This window comes from Marmota monax, unplaced genomic scaffold (assembly GCF_021218885.2).
Source record: "Marmota monax isolate L192 unplaced genomic scaffold, Marmota_monax_Labrador192_F-V1.1 WCK01_AAM20220418_F8-fsc00196, whole genome shotgun sequence".
Classification (NCBI taxonomy): Eukaryota; Metazoa; Chordata; class Mammalia; order Rodentia; family Sciuridae; genus Marmota; species Marmota monax.
Window position 1 is genome coordinate 232277 of NW_026694390.1, and position 16671 is coordinate 248947.

General features: G+C 45.7%; 1 pseudogene; it reads left to right on the plus strand.

The window, feature by feature from the left end:
* The first annotated feature begins 2724 nt into the window (after positions 1-2724).
* On the plus strand, positions 2725-12756 carry LOC124109400 (L-amino-acid oxidase-like; annotated as a pseudogene).
* The last annotated feature ends 3915 nt before the right edge of the window (positions 12757-16671 follow it).

Here is a 16671-nt window from a genome sequence, read left to right on the forward strand (position 1 = left end):
CAGGAATTCCTTATAACCCCCAAGGCCAAGCCATTGTGGAACGAGCTCATTTATCTATTAAGCTTCAATTACAAAATTAAAAGGGGGTTATAGGGTTGTGACTCCCCAAAATAGCCTTAATCGTGCTTTGTTTGTTTTAAATTTTTTAAACTGTGATGCAGAAGGTCACACTGCTGCTGAGAGGCAAATGTCTCCCTCAGTAACAGGCCCTTTAGGCAGAGTTTTGTGGAAAGATTTACAGACTGGTCAGTGGAAAGGCCCAGATCCGGTGCTTATGTGGGGCAGAGGTCATGCTTGTATTTTCCCAGAAAGCTCTTTTCATCCTATTTGGGTACCTGAACATGCTTTCAGACATGGAAGAGATAGAACCCAGATTCAAGCAACTGAGGATCGACCCGGAGGAGCCCCTATCCAGAAGGAGGAGATATCGGAAAAGGATGATGAAAGACCAGATTGACCCAGCCGAAAAGCTGATTTCATGGGAAGATGTGAAGAAGCTAACAACCCAGGCTTCCCGAATACTTCGACACCTAGGAGAGAACAGGACCCCAGTGATGATGGTAGCAACAGTAATTGCCCTGCTGGGCTGTCAGGTAAAGGGGGATCAAGTAGACACTTACTGGACATATTTCCCAGATCCACCCCTGGTAAACCCAGCTGTGTGGACTGGAGAATCTATTCCAGTATTTACTAATGACTCATTCATGATGGGAGGATTTACAGACACTCATATTACTCCCAATCATGTGACTAGATTTAATTATTCTGGCTACAGTGCCCAATTACCTTTGTGTTGGTCACACGATAAACATGCTGGCTGTCTGAAAGTATCATTCGAAGAAAAGACAGCGATTGGTAGACCTAGACTGACAAATAACTCTATTTATGGGGACTTAAGACCTTATACTAGATCAGTAATTAAGATGGGACTTTCCCATAACAAGCCAGTCATTTCTGCAAAACCTCCACAGATACACCACTGTCCAAATAGTTCTACAATTGCGATTGGCACCCTTCCTAGATGGATAGATTGTGTAAATACCTTTCCTGTACAACATAAGGTGTCTAAAGATAGTGGGTATATTTTAGACTGGTCTTCAAAAATTGATAAGAGACAATTATGAAGAAATTCTGCTATGACTCCTGCAGGATTTGTTAGTAATATTTTAACTTATAGTGAAGGTGGTGTTCAAAAGGATGTTTGGCATTTAATTGCTGCCTCAGAATTCTTACATTTTACAGACAAACCTTTACCAAAATTTGTTGGCAAGAAATGTAAAGAGGGATCTTGCTATGGCTTACGAGCCTGTGTCCAATCTCCTTATGTTTTAATTATTGGAAATGTAAAAGTTAAATGGATAGATGACAGATATATTGTTACTTGTAATAAATGTAACCTAACCAATTGTATTACTAGGTATAATGGAGGAAAAGGAGTGATGATCCTACATCAGCCCTCTTTTGTTTTATTGCCTGCTAATATTTCAGAGCCATGGTATGCTGATACTTGTTTACAAGTCTTGCAGCAAATTCATGCCCAGTTAGCAAGACCTAAACGTGCTATTGGAGTTTTAATTGTTGGTGTTTTGGCGCTAGTCTCCTTTATTGCCTCAACTGTCTCTGCGTCTCTGACATTGTCTCAAAATATTCAGCATGCAAAATTTCTTAATAATTTAGCTCAAAATACTTACAAGGCTCTGCGTAATCAAGTAAATATTGATGAAAGGATTGAAACTAAATTAAACACCCTAGAGGTGACTGTTATAGACATAGGTAATGAACTTTCAGCCCTAAAATTTAAGGAAAGGCTTAAATGCCATGCTAATTATAAGTATGTTTGTGTTACAGCTGCCAAGTACAATGCTTCTCTCTGGGATTGGGAGAAGGTTAAAAACCATTTGTTAGGTATTTGGCAAAATAGTAATAATAGCTTGGATATTCTGGAACTTCATCACCATATCCAAGACATTCAAAATAGTAGAGCTGATTTTTCAGATCCTTCTTCTTTGGCAAACCAAATATTGAAGGAGTTGAATGGATTCAACCCTGGAAATATTCTTAAACACTCGGCCTGGTACATTATTGGATTATTCTCTTTGCTGTTAATTCTCTTTTGTGTTGTAATTATAGGATGGCGAGTCTTCGGAACAAGAATACAGAAACTCCAAAGAGTGAACCGCCGCCTCATTTTTAAGAATAGAAAGGGGGAATATGTGGAGAGCCATCCTCACGCGTGACTGGGCGACTCCCCGTTTGGGTCTGAGGCTTCTGGCTGTGTCAGAACTTTCCCGGCCCTCTCCTGATGAGAGAACCCATCCGTGTGGGGGTGTGACTGACCACTGACCCCAGGGGCCCAATCACTGACCCTAACCTTGAAGTGCGGCCCCCCTCAACCTTCATTGGATGGAATTATCCCCTGAATTTCTTGTTCCCCAATAAAAGGCTACTCCCTGGCGTGCTCGCTCTCTCTCTTCTGCTAGCCCTGAGTAATCCTTGCTGCCCTATGGGTGGTTCGAGGTTGGAGCCACAGAGGGTAGCCGTCTCGGACCTCGTCATAGAAAAAGGTAACTGAGTCTGTGTGTTTTATTTCGATCTCTGCTAGCTAACTTTTATGCCAAGAACCTCATTAATGAAACCAATGCGCAGGCTGCATGGTGGAGATATGCAGCCTGTGTCTCTCCCTGAATGGAGGGCATTGATCTCCCCATGGAAAGCAAGAATGGGAGGGTCCATGGCTAATGCACACTCTGGTAGGGAGGAATGAAACAGGAATTCCCAGGATGTTGCATTACAGGTTCAGTGATATGATCCTCCACTGATCAAGGATTAAGGCTGGCTTCCTTGGTCCCCAGCTATTTGCCTGACTGCCATCTTCACAACTATGTTCCCAGGCTTTCTGGCTCTGGCCCTTCTGTCTTTGCTGGGCGCGAGTACCCAGGCCTTCCATGACGACCTTGTCAAATGCTTTGAAGACCCCCAGTATGAAGAACTACTACAGCTGGCTCAAGACGGGCTGGGGCAGACAGCTGAAAAGAAACAGATAGTGGTGATTGGGGAAGGCATGGCTGGACTCACAGCTGCCAAGATTTTTCAGGATGCTGTCCACCAGGTACACAATGGTGCTTGGGAGAGTACCTCATAGGGATCTTGGGCTCTGAGCAGGGAGGTGGCTGCAGGTGGTGGATAGCCCAGTGGAACTGGAGCCAAAGACTAAGTCTAGGACTCCAGGCTGGGATGGAAGGGGTAGGAGAGCAATTGGTCTGTATCTGTGACAGAGACACACTTCAGAAAGAGGCAAATCTGGGCCTGCCTGGAGGGAGGAAGAGGGGGTTGTATGGCGGGGACACGGCTGGCCTAGTTGATTTCTATAAATACTTATCTTTCTAGGTGACTGTCCTGGAGGCTTCAGGGCGTGTAGGTGGCAGAATTGAGACCCATAGAGTTCCTGGAACACAGTTGTACATAGAGTTGGGTGCCATGAGGATCCCCATCAACCACAGGTATGATTGAGAGAAGTGGGGGTGGATGGGGAAGACCAGGATATAGGCTGCTAACAACAAGGACAGGACCTATGCCAACTCATTTCATAGCTCCACAGCTACCTCGAAACCTCTCCCAGCCTCAATGTTCTAATATAGAGAACAGACATAACTGCACCTGATGAGGATCACAAAAGATAATTGGGATAGGAGAACACCTAGGAAAGTCAAAAGGCAGTCTGTGAGGCCTGCTAACGATAGAAATATGAACATCCTTCTGGGAGAAAGTGGTGTCTTGTGGGAGCCCACTTCGGGAGGGCCATCCTGAAGGGGTGGGTGAGCAGGAATAAGGAGAATGCAGACTGGAAGACTCATGATACACACAGCCTCTAGGGAGGATAAATCCAGGGGACACTCCCTCTACACATCTTCATAGTATCTCCTGGACCTGGAGGGGCCACACCTAAAAGTCTGAAGACTACAAGCCTCAAACAAAGTGAGAGAGATCTCAGCCAGCAAAGAGGGCCAGCCTGTTGTGTTGTGACCACAAGAATGGGTACCCAGTTTCCTCTTGGTCACATAGCCATAGCTTGGCATAGCAACTTGGCATAGCAACTAGGTAGCCTAGCATTCCTTCTGTGCAGGGAGGTCAGAGAGGGCCCCAGGGAATCCAGTAGGGGCAGGACGTGAGCACAGGGAGCAGGGAAGACTGGTTGCTTCCTCATCCTGGATCAGTCTCTGACTCACTCCACAGGCTCTGTCATGAGTTTATCAGGAAATTGGGGCTGACCCTCAAGGAGTTTTTCCCCTCCAACAACCAGACCTGGGTGCTGATCAATGGAGTGCGGCAGTGCACGGGGATTGTGCAGGCTAACCCCAGCCTGCTAGGGTACTCAGTCAAAGCAGATGAGGTGGGGAAGACAGGTGACCAGCTCTTTGATGAAGCATTCAGAAAGGTAAGCCAAAGTAGGAATCAGTGACCTCCATGCAGGCCATCACCTTCTTCAAAGACATCTTGTGCAAACTTCCTAAAGTTTCTCTCCGTGGACCCCAGGCCCATGTGCAGGAGGGCTCCACTAGCTTGGTCTGTCAACCTTGCCTCCCTCCCGTGACCTCCCATCTCAGCAGTCATTGTGCATTTTCAGATCCCAAAGGTCTTCACATGTACAAACATGTGCAAAGCTAGCTGCCTTTGAGATCATCATGGCAGATCTAGGTTTAAGGCAGAGAGAGACCTACAAGCTGGACTCTATTTGAATGTACTGTGTGACCCTGGACAAGATGCTTGCCATCTCTCTGTTCCAACTTCTATAAAACAATCATAAGGCTAGAGCCTCTCTCCCAGCCTGGTTGTGAAGATTAAGTGAGAAAATGCATATAAAGTGATAAGAACTTTGCAAGGCATATGGCCAATCTTGAATTATAATTGTCATCATTATTGATATGTGGTCAAGGAGGAAAATCAATGATGGGCCTGTCTGGAATACCTGCACACCTTTTTCTAACTGACCAATGTTTACTCAGCACTGACAGTGCCTTTTTCTTTCCTGATCTGTGTCCCAAAAGGACCTCAGTGTGACAGCTGAGCTCTGGGACATAGCTTCCACAGGAGGCCTCTGTCCAGATGCCCTGCCTTTGCTGGAGTGATATCCTGCTAAGCTCAGCATGCACTCCGCAGCTCTTGGACCTCATCCAGTATCACTTAACAGCTCAGTGGGACCAAGCCCTTAGGCATCCACACCATTCACAGTGGCCCCAGAGGCCTGCAGAAATGTCCTCAGACAAGGACAAGGAGATAGACTTCCCCAATTCTGGGGGCTCCAAGGCTGACAGGGAGCCTGGCTCCAGCTTTATACACCTCAGAATATGTCCAAGACAGGGGATAATGTTTCCACCCTCAAGCGTCCCAGTCCAGCTGAAGGACTGAGTGTTGCATTCAGGACTAATATAAAGAATGCCTCAGACACACCCAGGATGAGTGGAAGCAAGTGCCAAGCATGGAACATGGGGGTATGTGGGAGCAGGGTCTAGGGTGTGTGTGGAACTGACCTTCACTAAAATGTCCTCCCCTCCTCCTTCTTTGTGGTGAGCCATTCTTATAGACCGTGGCCGCCATTAGAAGATGGCGCCGGCTTCCACTGTGGCCTGTGATAAACAACTCCTTTTTTGGAGAGTTGGCATGCAATCCCTTACCACCCTATGAGAGAGATCCACATGGCAGCTTGGGATTGCTATGAAGGAGGCTTTATTAGGCTGTGCTTGGGCGCTCGGCGGGGGGTCACTAGAAGATGATACTTGAATCAAGGCCTGAATAAACTGCTGAAAGAAGAATCCTGTGTCATGTTTTCCCTTGCCGGCGAGGGGTCACAACAATTGGTGGCCCGTACGGGGAATTATATTCCTCGAACCCAGGATCCAGAACTTTCAGCAGTCAGGGTGGTGCACCGGTAAGTTCCCAGGTAAAGTGGGAATCTGCAAGCAAATAGCGGGGCGCTCTCTCTGTAAAGAGAGAGAGAGCGGGAAAAAGGGACGCTCCCCTGTAAAAGGAAGAGAGCGGGGAATTCATAGAACGGAATGCTCCCCTGTAAAAGGAAGAGAGCGGGGACTTTTGTACTTTCACTTTCTTTATAGCTCTAAAAACATTATGGGCGCTACCTCTTCAAGCCCAATTTTGTTGGCCCTAGATGGGTTGTTACATTCAAAAGGACTTAAGATAAAGCAGAGTACTTTGCAGATGTTTTTAAGAGAAGCTGATATAGCGGCTCCTTGGTTTGCTTTTTCAGGGAGTCTTACGATTCCTAGTTGGGAAAAATTAGGGAAAGATCTAGATTTCGCTCGTGAGCAAGGCACCTTAGAGGGTGGCGTTATACCACTTTGGAAGTTAGTTAGAGGATGTATAACAGATGGTAAATGCCAGGAAGCTGTGAGTGAGGGTCAAGCTATTCTTGAGCAACTGCATGAGGAAAAATCTGAAGGATCATGTAGTGAAGTGGCAGAGAGTATTAAAAGTAACAGTAGTGAGAAGGCAAAAGAGCCTGAAGATAAAAATAGGAGAAGGCTCTACCCAGACTTGACCAAATTAAAAACGCCTGAGAACACAAGCGACTCAGAGAGTTCTGAGGACCTTGATATATTGTTACAACAACTACATAAGATAAAAATGAAAAAGAAGAAAAAGGAGACACAGGGCACGCAGGCCTACTGTAAGAAGGGGAAGGGAGTTAACATCGGTCAACAAAACTCTGAGGAGGAGGAGGTAGAATATCTAGAAGAAGATATGGTGCCGATTGCCCCACCTCCGTATGTGGGGGGGAACCAAGGTTCCAGGAGATCTTTTCATGCACAAGTTTGGAGGACAGTTAATACAGATATGGGACTTGCATACCCTGTATTTCAGGACAATAACAGGGGAAGATATCATGAGCCTTTAGACTTTAAGATAATTAAAACCTTGGCAGAATCTGTCCGCACTTATGGCATAGATGCCGCTTTCACTCTCACTCAGGTGGAGGGACTTACTAGATTTTGCATGACTCCCTCAGATTGGGCTAGTCTAGTCCGCGCTTGTGTTTCCCCAGGGAAATATTAGGAGTCCAAAGTTGGCTGTTTAATGTTTCTGGCAGTACCCAAGACTCGGAGTGAGGTAGGAGGCTTAAAATTACTGCAAATAATTCACAATTATCTAATGCTACATTACCCTCCGCAGCAGTCTGTCTCCAATCTCCGTTCCTGTTTCTTTTGGCTAATGATACATCACAGGGGATGCTTAATTGTTCTAATATTACCTGTTATTTGTCTGAGTGTTGGAATGGCTCCTGGACTACGGCAGTGATTATGAAAATTCCAACCTTTGTCCCGATCCCGGTTACTGCAGATCCAGAGTCTTTTCCTATTGTTGAACTGATTAGAGCCCGTAGAGATTTTGGAATTACGGCAGCTATAGTGACAGCTGTGGCAGTGTCTGCTGCTGCAGCAGTTACAGCTGGAGTAGCCATGGCCAGCCAAGTACAAACTGCGGCCATGGTTAATCAGGTCATCCAACAAACTTCCAGCATTTTAGAGTCTCAAAGTAAAATCAATCAACATATTTTATCAGGAATTTTGGCCATTAATCAAAGGGTGGATCTCCTCCAAGCTCAGATTGAGGAATTGTCAGACCTAGTACATTTGGGTTGTATTGATCAACGTGCACATTTATGTATAACCTCTGTCAGATTTTATGATTCCAGAAATGCCTCCTGCATCATCGGGGAATATCTATCCGGAACCTGGTCCATGGAAGCAGAAAACTTGATCCAGTCTCAACTAACTCAGATTGCTGTTTTGTATAGCACCTGTGTCGAACCAGTGACTTTGGGTCAATTCACCAGTTGGCTATCCTCTGCCTTTTCCTTTTTTAAGGAATGGGTGGGAGTGGGCATTTTTGGTGCTATGTGTTGCTTCAGTGTTGTGCTTTGTTTGTGGCTTCTCTGTCGCCTTAAAATTCGCCATGCACAAGAAAAGGCTATGATTGTACAGGCTCTTGTGGCCTTAAAAAATGGCATTTCTCCACAAATCTGGCTTGCACATCTTAAACAGTGATTTCTGGGCATGGCCATTGCACCCCAAGTTAGTTTCACATTGCACTGGGATTGGCATGTCCTCTTCCTTATTCTCTCCCAGTGCTGAATAGCCCTTGCACTCTGCAGGTCTTGTTACCATTGCACGCAGATGGGTTTCAGGACTGGTCTTTCTTCTCGGCTACAGACTCTTTACCTTCCTCTGGGGTTTAGGGATTGTGTTGCCAACTTAAATTTTGTCATTACTACCAGGCTACTTGTGTTATCCTACTTCTCACCGTCATCACGATGCAGGATGCGAGGCAAGGCACTGCACTTGAGTGATCCCTCAACGGACCTCAAGGAAAGCATGTCCTATTGCATGCGGGTTTGACGTCCACGCCCCGCCCTACGAAAAAAGGCGTCGGCTGATATGGGACCAGGTCTAGGGAAGGGCCCTCCTTAGGACTGAACCATACATTGCAGCCACTTCTGCACAGTGGGATAGGACCTCTACTTTCGCCTACATTGTTTTATAAAATAGAAGGGGGAACTGTGGTGAGCCATTCTTATAGACCGTGGCCGCTATTAGAAGATGGCACCGGCTTCCACTGTGGCCTGTGATAAACAACTCCTTTTTTGGAGAGTTGGCATGCAATCCCTTACCACCCTATGAGAGAGATCCACGTGGCAGCTTGGGATTGCTATGCGGGAGGCTTTATTAGGCTGTGCTTGGGCGCTCGGCGGGGGTCACTAGAAGATGATACTTGAATCAAGGCCTGAATAAACTGCTGAAAGAAGAATCCTGTGTCGTGTTTTCCCTTGCCGGCGAGGGGTCCCGACACTTCTTCCATGCCAAGCTGGTGGAGGAGCTGAAGAACAATACCTGCAGCCAGATTCTGGAGAAGTATGACTCCTTCTCCACCAAGGTCAGTCCTGAAGCTCCCCTCTAACCATGGCTAACCATGCCACCCTGTCACAGCTACCCAGAAACCACCCCAGTGGGACGACCCACCCTAGTACTTACTACACTGCACCTTACTTGTTTATCTTTTTTATAATCTCTATCCTTTACTTGAATGTAAGCTCCATTAGGACAGGAGAGAGTGGAGAGGAAGGTAGGAAGGGAGGGAAGAAAGAAAATTTTAAAAAAGACCACCCCAAGGATAAAGGTCAAAGATATAGCAAGTCAGAGCATGCTATTTCAAGGAAGTTGCCACCATCACTTGCATTTTTGCAGAGAGTCAAAGGCAGGTAGAGGTATGGGAAATCCCTTATACAGTTATGTGTTGCTTAATGAGGGGGATAACGTCGCAGAAGTGCATCCTTAGATGATGACATAGTTCAGTAAAAATCATAATGCTTAGTTACACAAAGATGGCTACAATGTCACAAGGCTATATACTTTCTTGGGACCACTGTCCTATACGTGGTCCATCATTGATGTACTCATGGCTATAGTGCAAAAAGAGATGACTGGGGCTGGAGGAATAGCTCAGAGGAAGAACACTTGCCTGACATGTGCTAGGCCCTGGGTTCAATCCTCACATCACACACACACACACACACACACACACACAGCCACAAGGGGAAGGTTTCAGATGTGCCTCAATCGGAGGCTATTGGCATGGAGAAGCTGGAGGCAGTTAACTGGAAAGGGAGCACCTATGTGATTGGCTAGGGGAGGATAGTTGGCCTCTAGTGATTGTTCCCGAGATGGGAGCAAAGAGGGCAAGGGGGTGCATAAATTTGGACAGCTGAGGAGGAAGCTGAATGGTTATGAGGAGATCCTAACCATTCATGGCTGACTGCTCCAATAGAGGTGGCGGTTTGCCTTTCAGAACTGGGTGCTTCAGAAGTTGGGTGGTCAAAGTCCTGTGATATCTGATCAGCCACCCTGATTGGTGAAACTTTTCCAGCCAGATTGCCATGTCCAGGACTTGCCTGGGAGAAAGGAGCAGGGGCAAACCACAGGGCACAATCACAGGCCAATGGATATACTAGAAGTAGAACCTCATAGTCACTTTCTGGTGCAGGGGCCAGGACAGCCAGGTAATGGGTAGGAGTAGAGGGTCAGGGCAGGATGAGAAGCAATACTTGGTATTCACCTTCCTCCTGGCTTGGTGTTTTGGGTAGAAAAGAGAGGCCAGTCTAGGCCCCATACAGTTACAGATGGACATGAAGACTGGACCTCAGCTTTCCCATCTGTAAAATAGGGCTTCTTTGGATTATATAAGAGGATTATACATGTAAAGGGCTTGGAAGAGGGTCTGTAGGTTAAAATCCATACCAAACGTTAGCTATTTGTCCCTGTTATTAGGACTGTGGAGACCATTTGGAGCATTGTCCTCAGAGCCCTGTGTGCAAACCAGGCACCTGGGACCCAGCTGAGTGCACTTCTGTCATTCCACCCTGTCCAGTTCTGTTCCTCTCATGTCAGTTCCCTAAACATTCTGACCTGGTTGCCTTCTTTTCCTGAATGTGATCCCAGGAGTACCTGATCAAGGTGGGGAACCTGAGTCATGGGGCAGTGCAGATGATCGGGGACCTGATGAACACAGACTCTTTCTACTACGAGTCCTTCATAGAAACTCTGCGTGACCTGATCATCTTCTCTCAGGAATCTCAGTGGGAAATGGGGGGAGAGAATGGGCACTGGGTGGCCAGTTACTAGTGAGGACAGGGGTAGAAGGAAGGACAAGATAAATCAGGTGATAACTCCAAGAAAAGTGGGAGTGACAGGAGGGGAGGCAGGGGTTTCCCAACTCCAGTGCCCCTCAGAACCACCAGAGGGAGGGTGCTTCTTAAACATGGGGCATCACTTCCAAAGTCAATGAACCTTCGCTGAGACAAAAGAACATGCATTTCTGACATATTCCAGTGATGCCGTTGCTATCTGACTTGGGAGTCCACTTTGAGAACCTCTAGCTAAGGGGCTCTTAGGAGCCAATAGATCTGCTTTACTCTGGCCCTTACCTATTCTTCTGTGACAAAGAGCATGACCTCAGTCCTACTTTAGAGGTTCATGCAAGAGGAACTTGCTATCTTTCAGATCTGAAAGATAATCAGGGCTACCAAACTCAGACCCTAGTCACCCTGGGTAACTGGCTATGTGATCTGTAGCTAATGAAGATCAAATGAACTGAGATTTACTCTCACTTGGGGTTCTGTGACCCATTTCAGACGAAACAGGTACTGACATTTGCCAGAGGAGAACTAAGCCTGGGAGAGCCCTGATGGATTACAGACCTCTTCTTTCCCCACCTGCATCCTCCCACTTCCCCTCATCATTTTTATTCAGAATTAATCAATTTAAATTCAAGCCAACAGCTGCCATAGGGGGAGAGAGGAAGGTGAGGAAGTCTGAAGACAGATCAAGGTCAAGTGAAGGTTCTTGGTGGCGTTTAGGCTGCAGTCTTTAAGGCTACCCTGTGCTGCACTCTGTAAGGACATCATGGAAGGGGTTGAATCCATACGTAAGAATCCTGGGTCTTTGTCAGCCACGAGACCAGGCATCTTCCATGGAGGTGACCACCAAGGGGACCAGAGGAAAGTAACAAAGAGTAAGGGGCTATAGAGGCTCAGAGGGTTACATTTTTCTGATTGATCAACGCAAAGCAACACTTTTGTCTAGTTCCCTAAAGCTGACATTCTGCCTGCTGTTAATCCTTTTGCCAACTGTTAAATCTCCCTAACACATGACCGGTACAGTCCATTAGGGAACTCACCTCTGTCCAGTCCAAATGACCTGTCCTCTGCATGCCTTGTCCAACTACTTGTTTCTCTTTCCTCCTTTTGCTTTCTCATTCTCAGGTTCTATGAAATCATCAGAGGCTTTGACCAACTCCCTCAGGCTCTTCTTGATGCCCTCTTGCCAGGGACAGTCTTGTTTCATTCACCAGCAGAGGAAGTAGAGATATCTAGAGACCATGTCCATGTCACTTTCAGGACAGCTGACCCTCTGCAGCCCAGGTCACGTCTGACTGCCGATTTTGTGGTGGTGGCCAGCACTGGCAAGGCTGCCCGGCTCCTCCGTTTTCGGCCACCCCTCTCTCTCAACAAGGAGAATTCATTACGTTCAGTCCACTACACCAGCGCCACCAAAGTGATCCTGGCCTGCACACAGCGTTTCTGGGAGCAAGAAGGCATATTCGGTGGCAAGTCTAGCACCGACCGCCCCACCCACTTTATCCACTATCCCAGTCGCATCTTACCCAATGGCACAGGTGTCATCCTGGCTTCCTATACTGTGCATGATGATTCCATGTTCTTCGCTGCCATGGATGATGCCCAGGTGGTAGATATCATCTTGGATGACCTAGCTGCTGTCCATGACCGCCCCAAAGAAGAGCTCCAGGCCCTGCCCCTCTTCCACGGTCAAGCACTGGAGCCAAGACCCCTATTCCATGGGAGCGTTCACCTCCTTCCCTCCCTACCAATATGTGGACTATGCACAGGAGCTCAGCCATCCAGAAGGGCGGGTCCACTTTGCTGGTGAACACACAGCCCTGCCCCATGGCTGGATTGACACAGCTATCAAATCAGGGCTCAGGGCAGCAAAGAGCATCCAAGAGTCTGTGGATTTGGCTTTGACAAAGGATCCTGGGGACACAAAAAAGGCCTACTCCAAAAGTGAGCTATAATCAGCTTGTAGCACCTAAGAATTGGGGTGATTCCAATCACCTTGATCCATAGGAAAACCCTCAAAACCTACTCTCTCATTTTATCTTCACCTTTGCCCAAAGATGCCAAATCAAGGCCAATGAACGGAGTCCCTACAATATTTGACCACCGGTGACCTTGGATGTAGTGACAATATTTGAACAACAAGAATATTTGTTGTAATGATTAAAACAATAAAGCATTTGTTGAATTTAAGACTAAAATTAAGTGTTTTATCTGAGTGGTGTAAGGGCCCAGCTAACACCGGAGGAAGAGACCACCAAGAGACCACTCATGCAATAAGCAGAAGGGGATTTATTGAGATTCCAGCATGCTGGGGCTCCGTGCCCACTCAAGAGGAGAGAGCAGCCCAGAGCCCAGAGCAGGGGTTGAACAATGCTTAAGTACACTTTTTGGGGAGGACGGGGGCTTTGCATACATCACAGTCTCCTTTAACAAATCACCTTACACCGAGGGAAAATCAAACAACAACTCCTAGACTTGATTAGTACATTCATTGGCGGGAACAGGGCGAGCTGGAGTGATAGGTCATTCCTAAGGAGGGGGTTACATTTAAACTGATTGGTTTGGGCCCTGTATGCTTACGTGACTAGTTGCACAGGGTCCTAGGCTATAAATCAACTAAATGGCCAGTAGGGTCTTGTCTTAACTGCATCAGGAATTTAACCCATGCTTTGCAGTTTAGAAGCAGGTTTACAATGCCTGGTCCTTTACATTTTAACTCAGGCTTTGCATCTTAGAAACTTTACCCTTTCAGTGGCATCCAAATAATTTTAGAATTGAGTTCGGAAGGCCACAGAGACTCTTGCCTTCTAATGCCGTCTCCTGGGGTCCTTTGCTCTGATTTCTGTTCCCTTAATCTGAGTCTATCACTAGCTCCCCTCCCCTCCTCTTCCTTCCATGGCTGATTCCTTTTTTTTTTTTTTTTTTTTTTTCCCTGTGGTACTAGGGATTGCTGCAATGCCTGGCCAGGCCCATGAATTTTAAGAGAGGGTAGAAATTTAGTTACCTGGAACAACCTGCTCAATGCTTTTTCCAAATTATTACAATAGCCCTTGAGGTATATACTCCAGTACTACTCCATATTACAGATTATGAAAATTGATTTTCCAAGAGGTCACAAATGCTGCTCCTAAGTGGTTTAAACTTCAACCTAACTCTAAATATAACTACAAATCCTCTTGCTTCTTCTAGGCTCAGCTTCTTGGTCTTATTTTTTTTTATTTATTTATTTTTTTTGGTGCTCCCAAAACAATTAACAATTCACTTTGCAGACTTCTTCAATTAACATCTGAAGTGTTTGAATGAATTCAATGTTCTCAGAAGGCAGGGGGCTGTCTTCTGCCTCCTATACTTTTCCCCGCCCCCATGGAGTCTTCTCAACTGGCAGTCCTGTGAAGAAGTAAACAGATGGAGTTGATACTGATGATAACTTTCAAGCACAGGGATAATGAAATGACAGGGTATGAATGAGATCTAGAGAAGTCCATCATTTGGCAGTGACCTGGCCTGAGTTTGTCCCTAAAAGACCTCTTGTGGTATGAGTTCATCACTCAAAGGCCACAGGAAGAGGCCAGGTGGCTATGAAGTTAGGGGACAGTTTATCATCAAGGGGAACAAGGTACCTTCAGGAAGGCCTTCAGAACCACCTGAGATACTGACTTTCTGTTTAGAGCCTAAAACTAAGAACAGCATGCTGCTACTCAGGAAAAACCACTCTAACAGGGCCTAGAATTTTATGTCAGTTGCAGTCTAACAAATGAGCTTGTCAAGTTTTCATGGAAGCTGACAAGACTCATGAGTTAGAGACAGAGGCCACAGCTGCAAGAACTTCCCAAGTCCCAAGGGGGCAAGATAGAGGGATCCTGGTAGATAATGGACTTGTATGGAAGCTGAGGAGCACTAAGCTCAGTGTGAGTTTAACTCAGAGAGTTTAACAATATTAATTCATGCAAGCCTGCTTTTTCTTGGGGGTGAAGGTTAACCACTTTTTTTTTCTCCCCTTGCTGGGAATCAAACTCAGAGCCTTGTGCATGCAAGGCAAGCACTTTACCACTGAGCTACATCCCCAGCTCTTTTTATAGGCACTTTTTATCCTCCAAGGTTGCTGCTAAAACACAACCCTGAGAAACAGTACTAGCAAAGAGTGGTCAGGACCTTACATTCAGAGCATACCCAAAAGGACTATGTAGGGAATCTTGAGGCCTCAGGGCAAATTGTTTCTCAGGACTGACTCACCCATTCCCCAATTACCTCCCTAGAGAGTGTAATTATCTGTCCCCTCCCTCACTTGAAGCTCAGCTGCACAGGAGCCATTGGCACCACAGTCTCACAGTCCCCACTGTCTCACCGCACACATTAAATTCACATGCATTAAACAACCACTCTGATAACAGCTCTGAAATCTGGCAGGCAAGACTGAAATCCTTACCACAGTTGTTGGGTGCAGAGCAGGCTGAACTGTGTTGTCTGCAGGGCAGGCTGAACAGATGTTGGCTGCAAGATAGCCCATGCACTCAAACCCCCCTCTATCTGGTCCTTTATCACCTGTTTGCCTCAAGTCTGAACATTCAACCCTGCTCAAGGCTGAACACTTAACCCCCCCTTGGGTCAACAAGGCAGCTTGCAGACCCAGAGGCCCCATTAGATTTGGGCTATAAAAACTCCCTCCTGCCAGGCCCCCCTCTCTCTCCCTCTCTCTCTTGCTCTTTCTCTCTTGCTCTCTCTCTCTTGCTCTTTATCTTTCTTACGCGCGCTCTCTGTCTCTCTTTTGCTCTTGCTCTCTCCCTGTTCATCTCTTCTCTTTTCTCTCTCTCTCTTTCCTTCTTTCCTTTCTCTTTGTTGCACTGCTGCAATAAAGATCTTTTGGTTGCTCCGAGTGTTGTGGACACTTTCCTTTCAACAGTGAACTTGGAGACAAGCTTAGGAACTCAGACATATAACAAAATAAGCATAACAAGAAACAGTTTATGTTGTATGTCATTGATAAAACAGAAAGAACTTTGGGATGCCAGAAGTGGGCTTCTGCCTGGATTATAATTGCAGGGGGTTATGATGACACCTAGTATGTAGGAAACAGATAATTTTTTTTAAAATTATGGACTCACTGGAAGTCACAGAGAATTAAAAAGTCCCAGTGTGGCCAATTTCAAGCAATAGCTACATTTTACATAATTATAGTATAACAAAACCAGAAATTTTACATTAGTACAATGTTTGGGTATAATTCTATTTAGATTAGATTCTTGTAACTACCATCACAAACACGATAAAGAGCTCTTCTACTAGCACAAAGATCTCCCTTGTTTTACCCCTTTATGGTCACACCCCACTCCCTGCCCTAGCAACTGCTAATCTGTTTAGCATTATTAGAATTTTGTCATTTCTAGAATGTCATATAAATGCAAGCCTATAGTATATGACCTTTTGAAATTGACATTTTCACTCAGAATAACTCCCTGAGATCTACCCAAATTATTCTTTGTAGCAATAGTTTTGTTTTTATGTCAGAGTGGCATTGTATGGTAAGTAGTGCCATAGTTTATTTAACCATTCACCCATTGAGGAATTTTAGGTTTTTTCCAGTTTGGGACTTTCACAAATAAAAGTGCAATGAATGTTTATGTGTAAGTTTTTGTGCAAAACTAAGCTTCTATTTCTCAAGGATAAATGCCTAGAAATATAATTATTGGGTAAGTGAATATTTAGATTTTAAAAACATTGCCATACTCTCTCCAGGATGGCTGTGCCATTTTACATTCCCACCTACAATATTTGAATGCATATCTGCATCCTCCCCACCAGCATTTGGTAATGTATATATTGGGGTGGGGGCAGGGCATTCTGATAAGTAGTACTACTGACATCTCCTTGTGGTTTTGATTTTTACTTCAACAGTGTTAAACATATTTTTATAACATTCTTTGGAAATATCCTCTCATGTCTTTGGCTCATTTTCCAATTAAATGGGT